The 14,934-nt window shown below is 41.7% G+C and overlaps 1 long non-coding RNA gene and 1 other non-coding gene across 2 annotated transcripts; both read left to right on the top strand.

The window, feature by feature from the left end:
• Nucleotides 1-8,223: 8,223 nt before the first annotated feature.
• LOC117127060 lies at nucleotides 8,224-8,330 on the top strand. Its single transcript, XR_004449818.1, has one exon. It is a non-coding gene; the product is annotated as a small nucleolar RNA R71 (small nucleolar RNA).
• A 4,720-nt stretch (nucleotides 8,331-13,050) lies between these two features.
• On the top strand, nucleotides 13,051-14,677 carry LOC103828452. Its single transcript, XR_625291.3, has 5 exons — nucleotides 13,051-13,324; nucleotides 13,404-13,854; nucleotides 13,926-14,068; nucleotides 14,165-14,321; nucleotides 14,429-14,677. It is a non-coding gene; the product is annotated as an uncharacterized LOC103828452 (long non-coding RNA).
• The last annotated feature ends 257 nt before the right edge of the window (nucleotides 14,678-14,934 follow it).

Genomic DNA, 14,934 nt, shown 5'->3' with positions numbered 1-14,934 from the left:
ATCACTTATTCTTCGCTTGTTCTTTCTGGCTGGACCTTTGGAATTTGTTGTTTCAAGCAGCTCCATTCTCACCACCTAATAGCTTTGAGCATATTCTGGTGTGGTTCAGGTCCTTTACGACTAATGCAAAGCTTAAGGTACTGTGTAAGATCATTTTCCAGGCTGCAGTTTATCTTATTTGGAAAGAACGAAACACAAGGATCCACACTGCAACTTCAAGGTCTGTTACTTCCCTGTTGAAAGAGCTTCAGACAATTTTAAGAGCCAAGCTCCATGGCTTGGATCAAAAGGAAAGGTTGTCTCGGATGGGTACCCACTCGTCCACTATGGCTGGCGTTTCATACCTTCATCTTTGGTTCCAATACTTCCAGCCGTAGCTCTCCTTATCTATAATCATTGAAGGCATCTTCTCTTATGTATTATCTTCTGCTGCTGTGATTGACTATCATTTTAAACCATCTTTTTTCTTTCTTCTGCTGTTTCTTTACCTTTCTTTTTTTTTTGTAACTGAATAATGCATTATAAAAAATAAAGGCCTCGAGCCCAAGTTAACCCAAAGTTGGGTTTACAGATAGAGACCCACTAAGGGCTCTTTTGGCTAGCCGATCGGCTTCCTCATTGTGATCACGAGAGATAGAAGAAAAAGAGATATCGACAAGAACAGAGGCGATCCTTTGGATATCTTTGACGACACCAAAAATCTCCTTGATCTGGATGTCGTTGTTGATTGCTCTTATGAGCGTTTGATTGTCAGACAGCATCCTGATCTTGGTCAGATTCAAGCTTACTGCTGCGGTGATGCCCAATCGAAGGGCTAGGGCTTCTGCGACTAGAGGCGTGCTGACTAAGTCCTGAGGAGCTGCTCCTTTGTGGATTTGCTGATTCGGTAGTCCTGTGATTATCCATCCCAAGCCCGCCTTGTTGGTGTCCTTACTCCAAGCTGCGTCCGTTTTGCATATTGCTATGGCTTCCGTTGAGTTCCGCATCGATCTCTGCTGGCTGGTGTCAGGTAAGGACTTCTTAATCTGATTGCTTGAACTTTGAGCGTTGTTCCACTCTTTAGCTAGCCTGAGTCCTTTTGCTGCAATTTCCTCGACCGTTAGCTTCTTTTGTTCGAAAATTAGCAGGTTACGAGCGGTGCAGAGGGCCCAACAGATCCATGGGAGAATGATTCTGTGATTCCTGTTGGTGGGAGACAGATGACTTTTCTGAATTTCACCATTAATTCCTTGAAGTCCGAGACCGTAGCTATGTGAGCTATTCCATGGAGAGGTATCAGTTTCCAGACCTTTTAAGCAAAAGGACAGTGGAGAAAAATATGAATGGCTGTTTCTTTCTCTTTGCATCTGATACACAGACCTTCCGCTTGAATTCCCCTACTTTATAGATTTTCTCCTAATGGAAGCGCTTTTTGGATGATAGACCATAAGAAGATCTTCATCTTGGGAGAGCATACATTGGACCAGACGTCCTTGATCCAATCCAGTTCGAGAGCTGCAGGGGTGAGAGCTGCAGGGTTCTGAGGTAAACTCCCTTTTTTTGATGCTGTGTTGTATCCTGATTTAGTGGAGTACACTCCTGACTGTGTTGGTTGCCATATGTAGATGTCTTCCGCTCCCTTTGTGCTTGGCATGATGCTCTGGATTTGTGTTGCGAACATGGGTAGGATTTCTTCAATTCTCTTCCTGTTCCATTGTAGATCATCAGTGAGTAGGTCGGTGACTGTTAAGTCGAGTGCATTCTCTGGTATAGGTCCAATAGGCTTCACTTGTTCAGTTAGAGATATCCATGCATCCTGCCACACTCTAGTTGTCTGTCCATTTCCAATAGCCTTACCAATGTTTTCTCTCAATAGGTCTCGGCCATGTAGAATACTCCTCCACCTGTGGGAGCACACTGCTGGAGCTTGTACTTTAAGGAATGCTTGTTTATGGCAGTATTTACCTAGTAGGATTCTTGCTAGAAGACTTTGGGGTTTTGTTAGGATTCTCCATGCTTGTTTAGCCAAGAGAGCTTGATTGAATAATTGAATATCTCTCAGACCCAAACCCCCTGCTGCTTTTGGTTTTGTTAACTTGTCCCATGCCACCCAACACATCTTCCTACTTTCCTCTGAGTTATCCCACCAATATCTCGTCAAAACTGACTGGATTCTTTTGCATAAGCTTGCAGGAAGCTCAAAACATGACATGGAGAAAGTGGGGATTGTTGTAAGTACTGATTTCAGCATCGTAAGCTTGCCGGCTTTGGATAAGAATCTTGTCGATCTCGATGAAGCTCTTTGCCGTATTCTATCCACTATGGAGGTGAAGAGGTCTCTTTTTCTCCTGCCAAAATGTTCTGGTAGACCTAGGTATTTACCTGATCCACCTTCTTTTGATATTTCTAGAATCTGTTTTACTTGTTTTTTTAACTCTGTTGGCGTCTTCGAAGAGAAAGTGACCGAAGACTTTGATGGATTAAATTTCTGACCTGAAGCCTCTTCATATTGTAGGAGGATTTTCTTGAGCTGAAGGCTGTTCTCTTGATTTGCTTGGCAGAATATCATGGTGCATCAGCAAATAATAGATGATTTATCCTCGGACTGCCTCGAGCGACCTTGATACCACGTAAGGTTCCTTCCCTTTCTGCTTTTGAGCAAAATCCTGATAGCACTTCTCCACATAGGATGAATAATAAGGGTGATAGAGGGTCTCCTTGCCTAATTCCTCATATTGGTTTCACTGCTCCTTGTGCTGTCTCATTTATAAGTTAGGAATATGAGACTGTTGATACACATTGCATGATCCACTTAACCCATTTATCATGAAAACCTAGTCTATAGGATATAGCAGTTCACACAGAGTTAGATTACGAGATGACAACTCGTAGTCTTCCTTTTACATCCATACAAAATGCCATCGGCAGCAACACGCTTTATAACTGCTACAAAAAAACTAGACCATAAAAGGTCCCACTGGAAAACTAGTAATAAGAACCTTAACTCCAAGACGAATTACGAAAGGCTTGATCCCTTCGACAAGGGTACGTAGGCAGCCGTCATAAGGCTTGATCCCCAATCTTATCGCGTTCTACTTTTAGGAGAGCGAGAATACCACTTACCACATGCATTTTCAACCATTAATTCCGTCTAACTCACCTAACTTGCCTAACTTGCCAAGCCACTCGCTAGAACCTCACGCTAGAAGCTCATGGTTCTAACGAGCTGGGGGGCCAACTGTTGGGGTCAAAATCTGTCACAACGGAATCAATGTCTGAAAGTCCATAAAAATCAGCATGAATGTTTTTACGAAAACTAATCTTCGTAAAGATATCTTTACGAAGAGCCTTGCGGTAAAATCTTGTTCAAATCTCAATCGAACCACTAAATACCGATTGTACGAAGGCAACAGACATGTATCCAAATCGGCCGCGGACAAGCTCGGGTATGGAAATCGGACCGCGGACAAGCAAGCTCGATCGATACGCGGCGACCAAGCATGCACACAGCTCGGTCGCTACGTATCGACCGAGAGTTGATGTTAGGAGTTTTCAAGGCTCCTAAGACAAAAGTTGTAATATAAAAGATTGTCGAACCAGTTCTGAGGGATATCAAAGCACTGAGAATGCAAGTACTCACTTAATCTAAGTGCAACCAATGATTTAGATGAGTTTTAAACTACTACTAATACTAGAAAGCAATAACAGAATGATACTTTCTTGACTAAGGGAAAAGAGAACTCATGGGCATAGGGATTAAACCTTGGGTGATCAAGTATCGAACTAAAGATGGCAAATGATCAATCAAACTATCAACCTTAAGCCTAGACACAATTCTAAGCAAGCTCTATGTCTAGATGAATGCTCATTTGCTAACATATCTCAAACATCAAATGTCTTTGGTTGAATAATATGAAAGCAATCATTACTAACAAGTCTATTAGCTATCTTAGCACCTTTAACAACAAATGTCTTTGGCAAAGTATACTAAAAGCCTAGGAGAGTTGTCTCGGGCATTTCATCGAACACCTTTCGGGTGAGAAATGCCTAAGGATCAACAACTGAGTGGCCAACTCAGAAAATGCATTATGATTACTCTACTAGCAAGGAAATACGAATGATCTACACTAAAACATCCTAGCTCTAACCTAATCACCCTTAATCTCCCTAACCCATGAATTCAAAAGGTGATTACTCACTAATCTCCATGATTCCTCTTAAACCCATATTAGATTTCAGATTAATCATGTAGAGAAATAGATATGAAATCAACAAGAACACAAGAACATAACAATCAAAATCCAAGAGATGAACTTCTCCACAGAGTTTTTGTGTATTTCTCAATAGATCAAAAGATCATCTGCCCTGGTGGCTACAAAAGATGTTTAAAACATAGGTTTTAGAAATGTAAAACGTGCATAATGAAATGACCAAAAGACCCTTAAGTAAAATAGAAATCGAGCAGATAATAGACGCGGAGCGACCTCGGCATGTCGCTCCGACAAGTCGCTCCGGCCTTCGGGAGCGACCTCAGTGGGTCGCTCTGAGAGGTCGCTCCAGGCTTCGCTTCGTGTCGTCTCGCCATAGAGACACGAGCGACCTCGGGGTGTCACTTTGGGAGGTCGCTCCGAGAGGGGTGTGAGATGCGAGCGACCTCGGGGCGTCGCTCTGGGCAAGTCGCACTGGGGGGTGCTTTGGAGCGACCTCATGACGTCGCTGCGGAACCTCGCTCCCATGCTCTGCTCGTCCAATGATCACCTATTTCACGTCATTTAAGCTCCAAATGCATCCAAATGTCCCCAAGAACTCCATGTGGCACTCCAACACCTAATAAGGACAATGAATGCAAAATGCAACCTAGACATGGCTAAATCCTAATCTATATGATGAAAATGCTCATGGATGAATGGATAAAACAATGTAAATATGCAAGATATAAACTCTCCCAAACTTGTTCTTTTACTTGTCCACAAGTGAACTTTCTAGAACTCATAGGGAGAGAGGTTGAAGGTGGGAGCACATAGCCAAAAGAAACACAACTAGCACACTCTCATATTACACTCTAGCTTCTCTAGGCCTATCTTAACTCTTTTTGTTCTTACACTCATCATCAAGCATCCACACATTCAAATCAACCAACTCTCACATTCATTAAGCACAAAACATCAGGTGAATTCTTGCAAATGGTCAGTTGGTCCAAGTCATTTGGTTGGGTAAGGGAAGGCTTTTATTCAAGTGATTCAAGAGGTTCAAAACATATGATCTTTAAGGTGGTTTACTCTCGAAACAAGTAGCCTTGACATTGCACATAATATATCTAAGAAAGGGATCAACTCATGCATACAATGCTCAATCTCCATTGTTCTACCATTTTCCCAAACATACAATTACACAATCATTCCCAAATGTCAAACCCAACTCACATCTCTCACCAAAAGATCCTAAGAACTTTAACTCATTCTCTTTGAAATCTACAAGGGATTTTTTCAGAACCTCAAAATATTTCTTAGCTCCTAAAAACTTTGCTAGCCCCTTTTTATTTTTTTTATTTTTTTTTATTTTTTTTTCTTTTTCTTTTCTTTTTTTTCGTTTTTTTTTTAGGTTGGGGGCCAAGACTTTCAAAACTTGAGCTAGAGGCTTCTCTACTTATCCCAATAAAACAATTCACTTAAGCACAAAGAGTCTATTCTTTTTCTTTTTCATTTCTCCCAAATCATAATCACAACACTCACCCCCACCTATAGCTAGACAATAGAGTGCCCAATCTAGCAAGAATGAAGATCAAGCATTGTCGTTCCCGATACTCTCAACATTATGCACATGTAAGACTTTCTGAAAAAGGTCTCACTCATCAAACAATGAAAGCTTAAAAAGAGGGAAAGGTTTTGGGAGTGGTCTACCACTAGAGTTTGACAAAAAAAATTAGCATAAAAGATGTGACAACTCAAGTGTGTATAGCCATGACTTAGTACACAAGGGACCATGAGCAAGAAGCATTAAGTTCGTTCAGTTCAAATAAGGTTGTAGTTGGCTTCAAAGACTGAGTTTCAGCAATCAACAAGTTTCAGGAAGAGTTTTCAAGGCTCGAAACATACAAGTCTTTTTGAGAGGTGCAAAAGCTACTCAGATGCAATGTAGTGTTCTTTACAAGACATTTAAAATCATTGCTCCCAATGCAAGTGAATGCAACCTATATGCTCTAGACTCTCCTAGAAATGCAAATGATGCAAACTAAATGATTGATTTTTTTTTATATGCAAATAGGTATGCAATGCATGACTCAATGAAACAACATCAAAGCAAACATGATCAAATACTTGGTACCTCCCCCAAACTTGAGTTACACAGTCTCTGTGTTGTCAAGTAGAGAGAGAGATACCGAAAAGAAGACTAATATGCAAAAATAAAATGGTATATACAGGGGAGTGTGGTGGGTTACCTTCTATGGGGAACGAGTAGAGGGAGATGATCCCTCCTCGTCGTCCTCAGGTGGTAACTCTTCAAGGTGCTCATCAGCAGGAGTGTCCATCTCTTCAATGTAGAAGGCTTGCCCGAACACAGTTGGTTTCCTCATTTTCCTCTTGATGTCAAAGTGGAGGATGTTCTCTTTACCCAAATGGAGATCAATCGTGCCTTCCTTCACATTAACAATAGCTCCTGCTGTAGCTAAGAATGGTCTTCCTAGAATCAATGGATCTTGAGCCTCCTCACCCATCTCAAGCACCACAAAATCTGTAGGTATCTCATACCTTCCAATCTTCACAGGGAGGTCCTCTAAGATGCCCACAGGGTACTTCACTGAACGATCAGCTAACACCAGAGAGAGTCTACACTTCTTGTACTGGGTGAATCCAAGCTTCTTTGCAACAGACAAAGGCATCAAGCTGACACTAGCTCCCAAATCGCAGAGACATTTCTCAAATACCATAGGTCCAAGAGCACAAGGTAGTGTGAAGCATCCTGGATCTTCTAACTTCTCTGGAACATCAAGCCTCTGGATGATGGCACTGCACTCATGGGTAAGAATCATCATGCCTTCCATCTCCTTCTTCTTTGCAGCTACAACATCTTTCAGGAACTTGCTGTATTGAGGAATCAACATGAAACCATCAATGATGGGCATTGCAACCTGAGCTTCACTCATTTGCTTCTCAAACAGAGCCTTGTACTTCTCTAGCAGCTGCTTCTTGAATCTACCAAGGAATGGAAGTTTGGGTTCATAGGGAGGAGGAAAAAAATAACTTTCACTTGCTGGAGTTACAACTTCACCATCCTTTACTGTCTTCTTCTCTTCCCCAACCTTTCCTTTACCTTTGGCTTCCACTATCTTCTCCAAGATCTCGTCATTGATCTTCTCATCAACAATCACCACTTCATCATCTATGTTGATGGCAACCCCCTCACCTAGTTTCTCAGCATCCTTGGTGAGGGTTCTAGGAGGTAACTGTTTACCACTCCTAAGGGTGATAGCTTTGGCCTCCTTGGGGTTTTGGTCAGACTTTCCAGGTAGAGATCCTTGCTGGCGATTCTGGTGAGTGTTCATGGAAGCAAACTGATTCTCTAAATTCCTGACTGTAGAAGCAAGGTGTGAGAATTTGTTGTTGAGCTCATTGTAGCTCCCATCAATCTTGGTATGAAGGTTCTTCAACTCATAACCAACATGCTTCTCACTTCTAGTCTGAGACTCCAAGATTTGTTTCAGTAAGGTATCAGTGCTGCTCTCTTGGGAGCAGAGGAACCAGACGAGGGGTTTTGCTGAGGCTGATAGTGCCTTGCTGGTTGTTTCTTGGCGGATAGCCACTCTGTTGGTTGTTTGGATAGGATTTCTGTTGGTAGTTGTTGTACTGAAAGTTGGGCTCCTTTTTGTACCAGCTACCATTGTTGTTAATGAAACACAACTCCTCTTGACCTTCCAAACCCTCAACCTCATTGACAGCAAGTGGATCTTCCTGCTTGGAGTTACTAACAAACGTCAGCTGCTCTTGGGTGGATTTTTCAGCAATGAGTAGGTCGATCTTGTCTTCCAAAGCTTTGATCTCTTTCCTCGTCTGCTTATCATCTGTTCTACTGCCTCTGTCGTGGTCTCCACTGTAGACTGCATCACTCTTTACCATGTTGTCAACCAGCTCTTCTGCATCCTCCTCAGTTCTCCCCAAGAAGAACCCATTGCTAGCTGTATCCAGTCTGGCTCTGTACTTAGGAAGAGCACCACGGTAGAATGTGCTCAGCAAGCTCTCCTTAGAAAAGCCATGGTGTGGGCATTGAGCTTGGTAGCCCTTGAATCTCTCCCAGGCTTCACTGAAGCCTTCCAAGTTCTTATGTTGAAAGCTGGAAATCTCGTTTCTCAGCTTAGCAGTTCTTGAAGTAGAGAAGAACTTCTCCAAGAATGCTTTCTTGCAGTCATCCCAAGTGGTTATGGAGTCACTGGGTAGAGACTTCTCCCACTGGCGTGCCTTATCCCCCAAAGAGAAAGGGAATAGCTTGAGCTTTAAGGCATCTTCGGACACACCATTGGTTTTTGACAACCCACAGTAGCTGTCAAACCTGTCCAAGTGATCAAATGGATCCTCTAGAGCCAAGCCATGATACTTGTTGTTCTCGATCACGTTGAGGAGTCCTGATTTGATCTCAAAGTTGTTGGCTGCCACAGCTGGTGCTCGGATTCCCAATCTATGACCATGAATGTTGGGGCGATCGTAAGTGCCAATGGGTCGAGCTGCTCGCTGTTGGTTTTGTAGACCGTTGTTAGCTCCATTGACGCCCGCATCATCTTGATGTATGTCTTCCATATCAGTACCCAATCTCTGCAAGTGAGCCTGTTGCTCTTCTTCTCTTCTCTTTCTAGCACACTCTCTCTCTAAAGCTCTGATGTCTGCAGCTCTTGGAACTAGGTTTGATGGACCCTTGCTCCGCAAGTTCATACACCTGTAGATTAAAAGGGAGGTGAAGATGAATCAGTAACAAAAGAAAATAAAAATGACTTAGTCTCAAGCAAGTGACCAAATCTCAATGTTTAAATCTACTCAGAATTTGGCAACGGCGCCAATTTGATGTTAGGAGTTTTCAAGGCTCCTAAGACAAATGTTGTAATATAAAAGATTGTCGAACCAGTTCTGAGGGATATCAAAGCACTGAGAATGCAAGTACTCACTTAATCTAAGTGCAACCAATGATTTAGATGAGTTTTAAACTACTACTAATACTAGAAAGCAATAACAGAATGATACTTTCTTGACTAAGGGAAAAGAGAACTCATGGGCATAGGGATTAGACCTTGGGTGATCAAGTATCGAACTAAAGATGGCAAATGATCAATCAAACTATCAACCTTAAGCCTAGACACAATTCTAAGCAAGCTCTATGTCTAGATGAATGCTCATTTGCTAACATATCTCAAACATCAAATGTCTTTGGTTGAATAATATGAAAGCAATCATTACTAACAAGTCTATTAGCTATCTTAGCACCTTTAACAACAAATGTCTTTGGCAAAGTATACTAAAAGCCTAGGAGAGTTGTCTCGGGCATTTCATCGAACACCTTTCGGGTGAGAAATGCCTAAGGATCAACAACTGAGTGGCCAACTCAGAAGATGCATTATGATTACTCTACTAGCAAGAAATACGAATGATCTACACTAAAACATCCTAGCTCTAACCTAATCACCCTTAATCTCCCTAACCCATGAATTCAAAAGGTGATTACTCACTAATCTCCATGATTCCTCTTAAACCCATATTGGATTTCAGATTAATCATGTAGAGAAATAGATAAGAAATCAACAAGAACACAAGAACATAACAATCAAAATCCAAGAGATGAACTTCTCCACAGAGTTTTTGTGTATTTCTCAATAGATCAAAAGATCATTTGCCCTGGTGGCTACAAAAGATGTTTAAAACATAGGTTTTAGAAATGTAAAACGTGCATAATGAAATGACCAAAAGGCCCTTAAGTAAAATAGAAATCGAGCAGATAATAGACGCGGAGCGACCTCGGCATGTCGCTCCGACAAGTCGCTCCGGCCTTCGGGAGCGACCTCAGTGGGTCGCTCTGAGAGGTCGCTCCAGGCTTCGCTTCGTGTCGTCTCGCCATAGAGACGCGAGCGACCTCGGGGTGTCGCTTTGGGAGGTCGCTCCAAGAGGGGTGTGAGATGCGAGCGACCTCGGGGCGTCGCTCTGGGCAAGTCGCTCTGGGGGGTGCTTTGGAGCGACCTCATGACGTCGCTGCGGAACCTCGCTCCCATGCTCTGCTCGTCCAATGATCACCTATTTCACGTCATTTAAGCTCCAAATGCATCCAAATGTCCCCAAGAACTCCATGTGGCACTCCAACACCTAATAAGGACAATGAATGCAAAATGCAACCTAGACATGGCTAAATCCTAATCTATATGATGAAAATGCTCATGGATGAATGGATAAAACAATGTAAATATGCAAGATATCAAGAGTCCATCCCGCTCGGTCGCTACGCAGCGACCGAGCTCGATCCAAGCTCGGTCGCTACGTAGCGACCGAGCGTCCATCCCGCTCGGTCGCTACGTAGCGACCGTACGTCTGTCCCGCTCGGTCGCTACGTAGCGACCGAGCTCTTCAGAAACGTCGATTCGACACCAGTCCGTGCACTCTCGTCTATCCTTCGATGCTATCTCCCGAAGACCGTAGCAAACTCAGTTCATGTTTTCCGCCATTCTAAATCATCGATCAAACTCTGCGGATAAAACCACGGAAAGTTCGTTCTTTATCGAAAGAAGTCGCAGTAAACGCTTCGAGTCGGAAGACGGCCCAAAAGGACCTAAAACACGATTCGAGGCCCATCCTACGACTCATTAACCAAAAGCTCGTAAACCGTAGCGCGGTTTAAGCTTGCGCGCAAGGAAGGATAAATGTCAAGTGTTCGCAGAAAAATACGAAATTTTGAGGATAATTACGAAGATCGGAAAATATAGAATATCTCCATTTTATGCTATGACGGCTTAAGGGCAGAAGAGTAAAAGCGTAAACCGACCTTGGAGATAGTATATAAGGAGTCATAGGCGAAAGGCATGAGGGAGAACTTTTTAGACTCGGAATTCTCTGCACTTAGAAACTTTAGGTTTTATTCTCGACAAGTTCGGTTTCTATGACTGGCACTCAATTACTTGACGAACTCGCCCAGGCAGTTCGATCTCTTGTCCAGCTCTATCAATTGAACTACGTTCGGTTTGATCCTCGAAAGGGGTACGTAGACAGCCTTTAACAAGGTTCAGTCCGAAATCAATCAAAAGCCTTTTCTGTATCTTTTTCGTCTTTTGTTATCGAGCTGCGACTAAACTAGGTTTGAGCTTTTAGGCCGCTAGAACTAGGTAACTCGTTGACAGCCTTTGCGGCCAAAGCTTTTATGATCTCTTGTAATGATCGCAACGCTCTTACGCAGACTCGAAATAAGATATAATGTTTTCTCTAAACTCGTTTGTTATCTTTTCACGATTTCCGTATATATTTGGTCACTTGTCGTTGGCTCTCGCAGAGATCCGGGACCTCTGGGAAATTAGGGTTTTCTTAGTTTCTTAATTTAAACGTAAATCGACAGTGCGAATTTCGGTTCCCACAAGAATGTAAGTTGAACTTGGGATCCACATCATCAACTTTTCTTTATATTTCTGCCACTTTAAGAGACTTAATGAATTATGCAAAGAAGATATTGATTTAGGTTACGCCTAGGAACTGGTGTAAAGCTCACTACCAATTTTTTTAGCTGACATACTCCTCTAACCGCCATCTGGTGTAAGGAAACCAGTTGATCAAAAAAAAAAAAAGAAGGTGTAAAGAAACCTATGCTACAACTTGCAGCTAATGCATGAAAACATTCAGATTAAAAAAAAAAAGAATTAACCAAGCATAAAAATATCTTTGTATCATGGGAACTCCCATATAGATGGAAAAAGACAAAACTTGTTCATAAACTCCTAACTAAAGCAATATTTTTTTTATCTAATATGATTCGTACTGGTTCATAGTTAACATGTCTCACGAGTCATGATCTTTACAGCTATTTATAATAATTGGTAATCAAAAATTCTCCAACCTTTTGGAACGAAACCGATTCCAAGACATCATATTATGTTCGAAGATGCTGAAAATAATTAAAAGAGGAACCATGATTTGTAAACTATATAGCCCAAAGGTGCAGCTTTGAAGAATTGATCTAGAACCAAATTATAGAAACAAAAACCCAGAAGGTTATCTCTAAATTCTAAAATAATCTATACCTTTACATTTCAAGAAATTGTGTTTGGTAGAGGGCGGATATGGTGGGATGAAGAAGTGTTGGAGGAGGAGCCTTCATATCACCACAGCAAGAACTTCAACAGCTCCAAATGTTCTAGAACTACCAACAAACAGAGATCGAGTTTGTGAACGATTTCAAAACCCATCAGCATCTTGATCCAATCAAAAATTGTAAAATTGTAAAAGGGAAACTTTGGGTGGCTTTATAAGATCCCATAGCCAAAGCTTTTATATTCTTTTGTGGGGTTGTAGATTTTGGTTGAATGTAAGATTAGATGAAGAAAATTATAGGAAGAGAAACAAAGAAGGTGAAATGAATAGAAAACATAAGTGAATGTTTTAAGAGTGGATTGATAACGAAAAATTGCATAATGTTGAAACGACGAAACGGTGAAAGCGAAGGAAAAGAGTCGGAAACGACTTGCGATGAGAGATAGGCTTGAAATGGTCCAATTTAAAGCCCACATGAATGGCCCGGTTGGAAGATGTATCGAATGAAGGATGAAATAATGTGGCAATTTGAAATCTTTTGATTGACTGGTTTATTAATTTGACGTGGACATTTTTAGAGTTGAGGATATTCCTTTTTTAGTATTGTTAGATTTAAAATATCCAAGGATATTGTACATTTGTACTAATGGATGGTAAACTCTCATTGATAGATTTTTTGAAGGCCCAATCCTTTGTAAAATAATAGTTTAAGGCCACTTAAGAGAGTTGCAAATGGGCTCTGAAAAATATTTTTTTTTTGGTGGTTAGAGCACCTCCGTTGGAGGTTGCTAAATAGAGGTTGTTTAACAAAAATGCCAAAAAAATAAATCAAAAAGAAAAAGAATGATATAAACCGGTTCTAAAAAGAGAGTTTTTAGAATTCGTAAAAACCTCTGACGCCGTTGACGCTCTTCGTCTAGCTGGATCTCTCGAAGGTTCTGTATCAGGGTTGGATTTGAGTTTCGAGGAGCTAGGAGGCGTTGCTTTGGATCTCGTCGGAATTCCTCTATCGGAGGAAACATTGACAAAGGCAAAGAACTCAGATGTGTTTCAATTTAAAACCTATCACTGTCTTCCCTCAGGTATCTCACACAGACATATATGGAATGTGTTCAGCTCTGCCTGTTTCTTGATATTCTTTGAACTTTGGACGTGTCTCAGTTGGTTGATTCGACTTATGATCATCCGCGAGCTTACCAGAGTTGAGTGACCAGCTTTCATGTAGAAACAGAGATTTGCTTCTTGTATCTCTTTACAAAGGTTGTGTCTTTCTTGGCTGAAAATAGGTATTTACTGTTAGTTTATAATTAAGTTAGATGCCGGAAGACCTCCCCGAATATCCCTTGTCTTCATCCTCCTTCCATCACATCATATTCCTCAATTCGAGAGAGAGAGAGAGAGAGAGAGAGCTTGGATCGCGGTGGTGGAGTGTGAGGGAGTAGATCAATAGACATGGCTTCGACTGACGGACTTGTGCCCATCACCCGGGCTTTTCTGGCGTCATACTACAACAAATATCCTTTCCCTCCTCTTTCCGACGACGTTTCTCGGCTTTCCTCTGACATGGCTTCTCTGATTCAGCTACTGACTCTCCAATCTCCCCCATCTCAAGGTTCCCGATCCCACTTTTGTATTATTTCCTTCTGCTGAATCTCCTCATACATTTTTATTTCATATTTCTAGGGGAAGCTTCCCTGATCGAAGAAGCGAACCAGAAGATGCTGAATTATTATCCATTTTGAGACATCTCAAAGACAATTTTGATAAAGCTCTGGCTGCTATGATTTCCTTCCAGACGAAAAACTCTGAGAGCGTCTTTAACACTGGTTAGTTCTATTGTTTTATGATGCATAGAGAGAGAGAGAGAGAGAGAGAGAAATAGCCAGCCTGTGTTTATACTTTTGTCTTCTTCCTTTTTACAGTTATGACCTACATGCCTCAAGATTTCCGAGGAACGCTCATCAGACAGCAGAAGGAGAGGTCGGAGAGGAACAAACAGGCGGAGGTTGATGCCTTGGTTAGCTCTGGAGGGACCATACGCGACACATATGCTCTTCTTTGGAAGCAGCAGATGGAGCGGTGAGCCTACCTGTTTCTGCTTTCTTATTTGATATGCTTGCTTGCTTACAGAGAACTTGCTTCCGAGTAATTTTAAAAACCATCGTCTCGCTTCAATTATTTTTCAGATCGGACTCACTGGCGACGATGGATTTACAGCAAGAGCAGGCTTGTTGGAAACCCTTTTTTATCCTCACGGATGATGTTAGTGTATTTTCAGTTCTCAGAAATGTCGTGCATATTTTTATAACATGATAAGCGATGTCATAGACTGTCAAAAGCACGACAAACCACAGCGTGGATAAAGTCATATTTGCCTTGACTTTTCCCAACTGCTTAGTCCTATTTAAAAAAAAAAGCAGGCCTTCTTTCAAGTATTAAGCTTCCGCATTAACTTGTTTTAAACACACATACAAGATTGGAGTATTGTACTAGATACATGAACATCGCTAAAATGTTACACTGGAAAACTGTTTTCGATCATATGTCGCTATTGAACATTCTGCTTGGATACACGCAGAGCAGGCCTTTGGGCCAAGCCCATCAAGAACTGGCTTCCGCCCGGCAAATTTATCAAAATATGTCGGCCACATTTTTGTATGTGTCTTTGTGGTATAGTGGCTTAGTGTTAACA

This window comes from Brassica rapa, chromosome A07 (assembly GCF_000309985.2).
Source record: "Brassica rapa cultivar Chiifu-401-42 chromosome A07, CAAS_Brap_v3.01, whole genome shotgun sequence".
Classification (NCBI taxonomy): Eukaryota; Viridiplantae; Streptophyta; class Magnoliopsida; order Brassicales; family Brassicaceae; genus Brassica; species Brassica rapa.
This window is presented reverse-complemented; position numbering and strand designations above follow the sequence as displayed.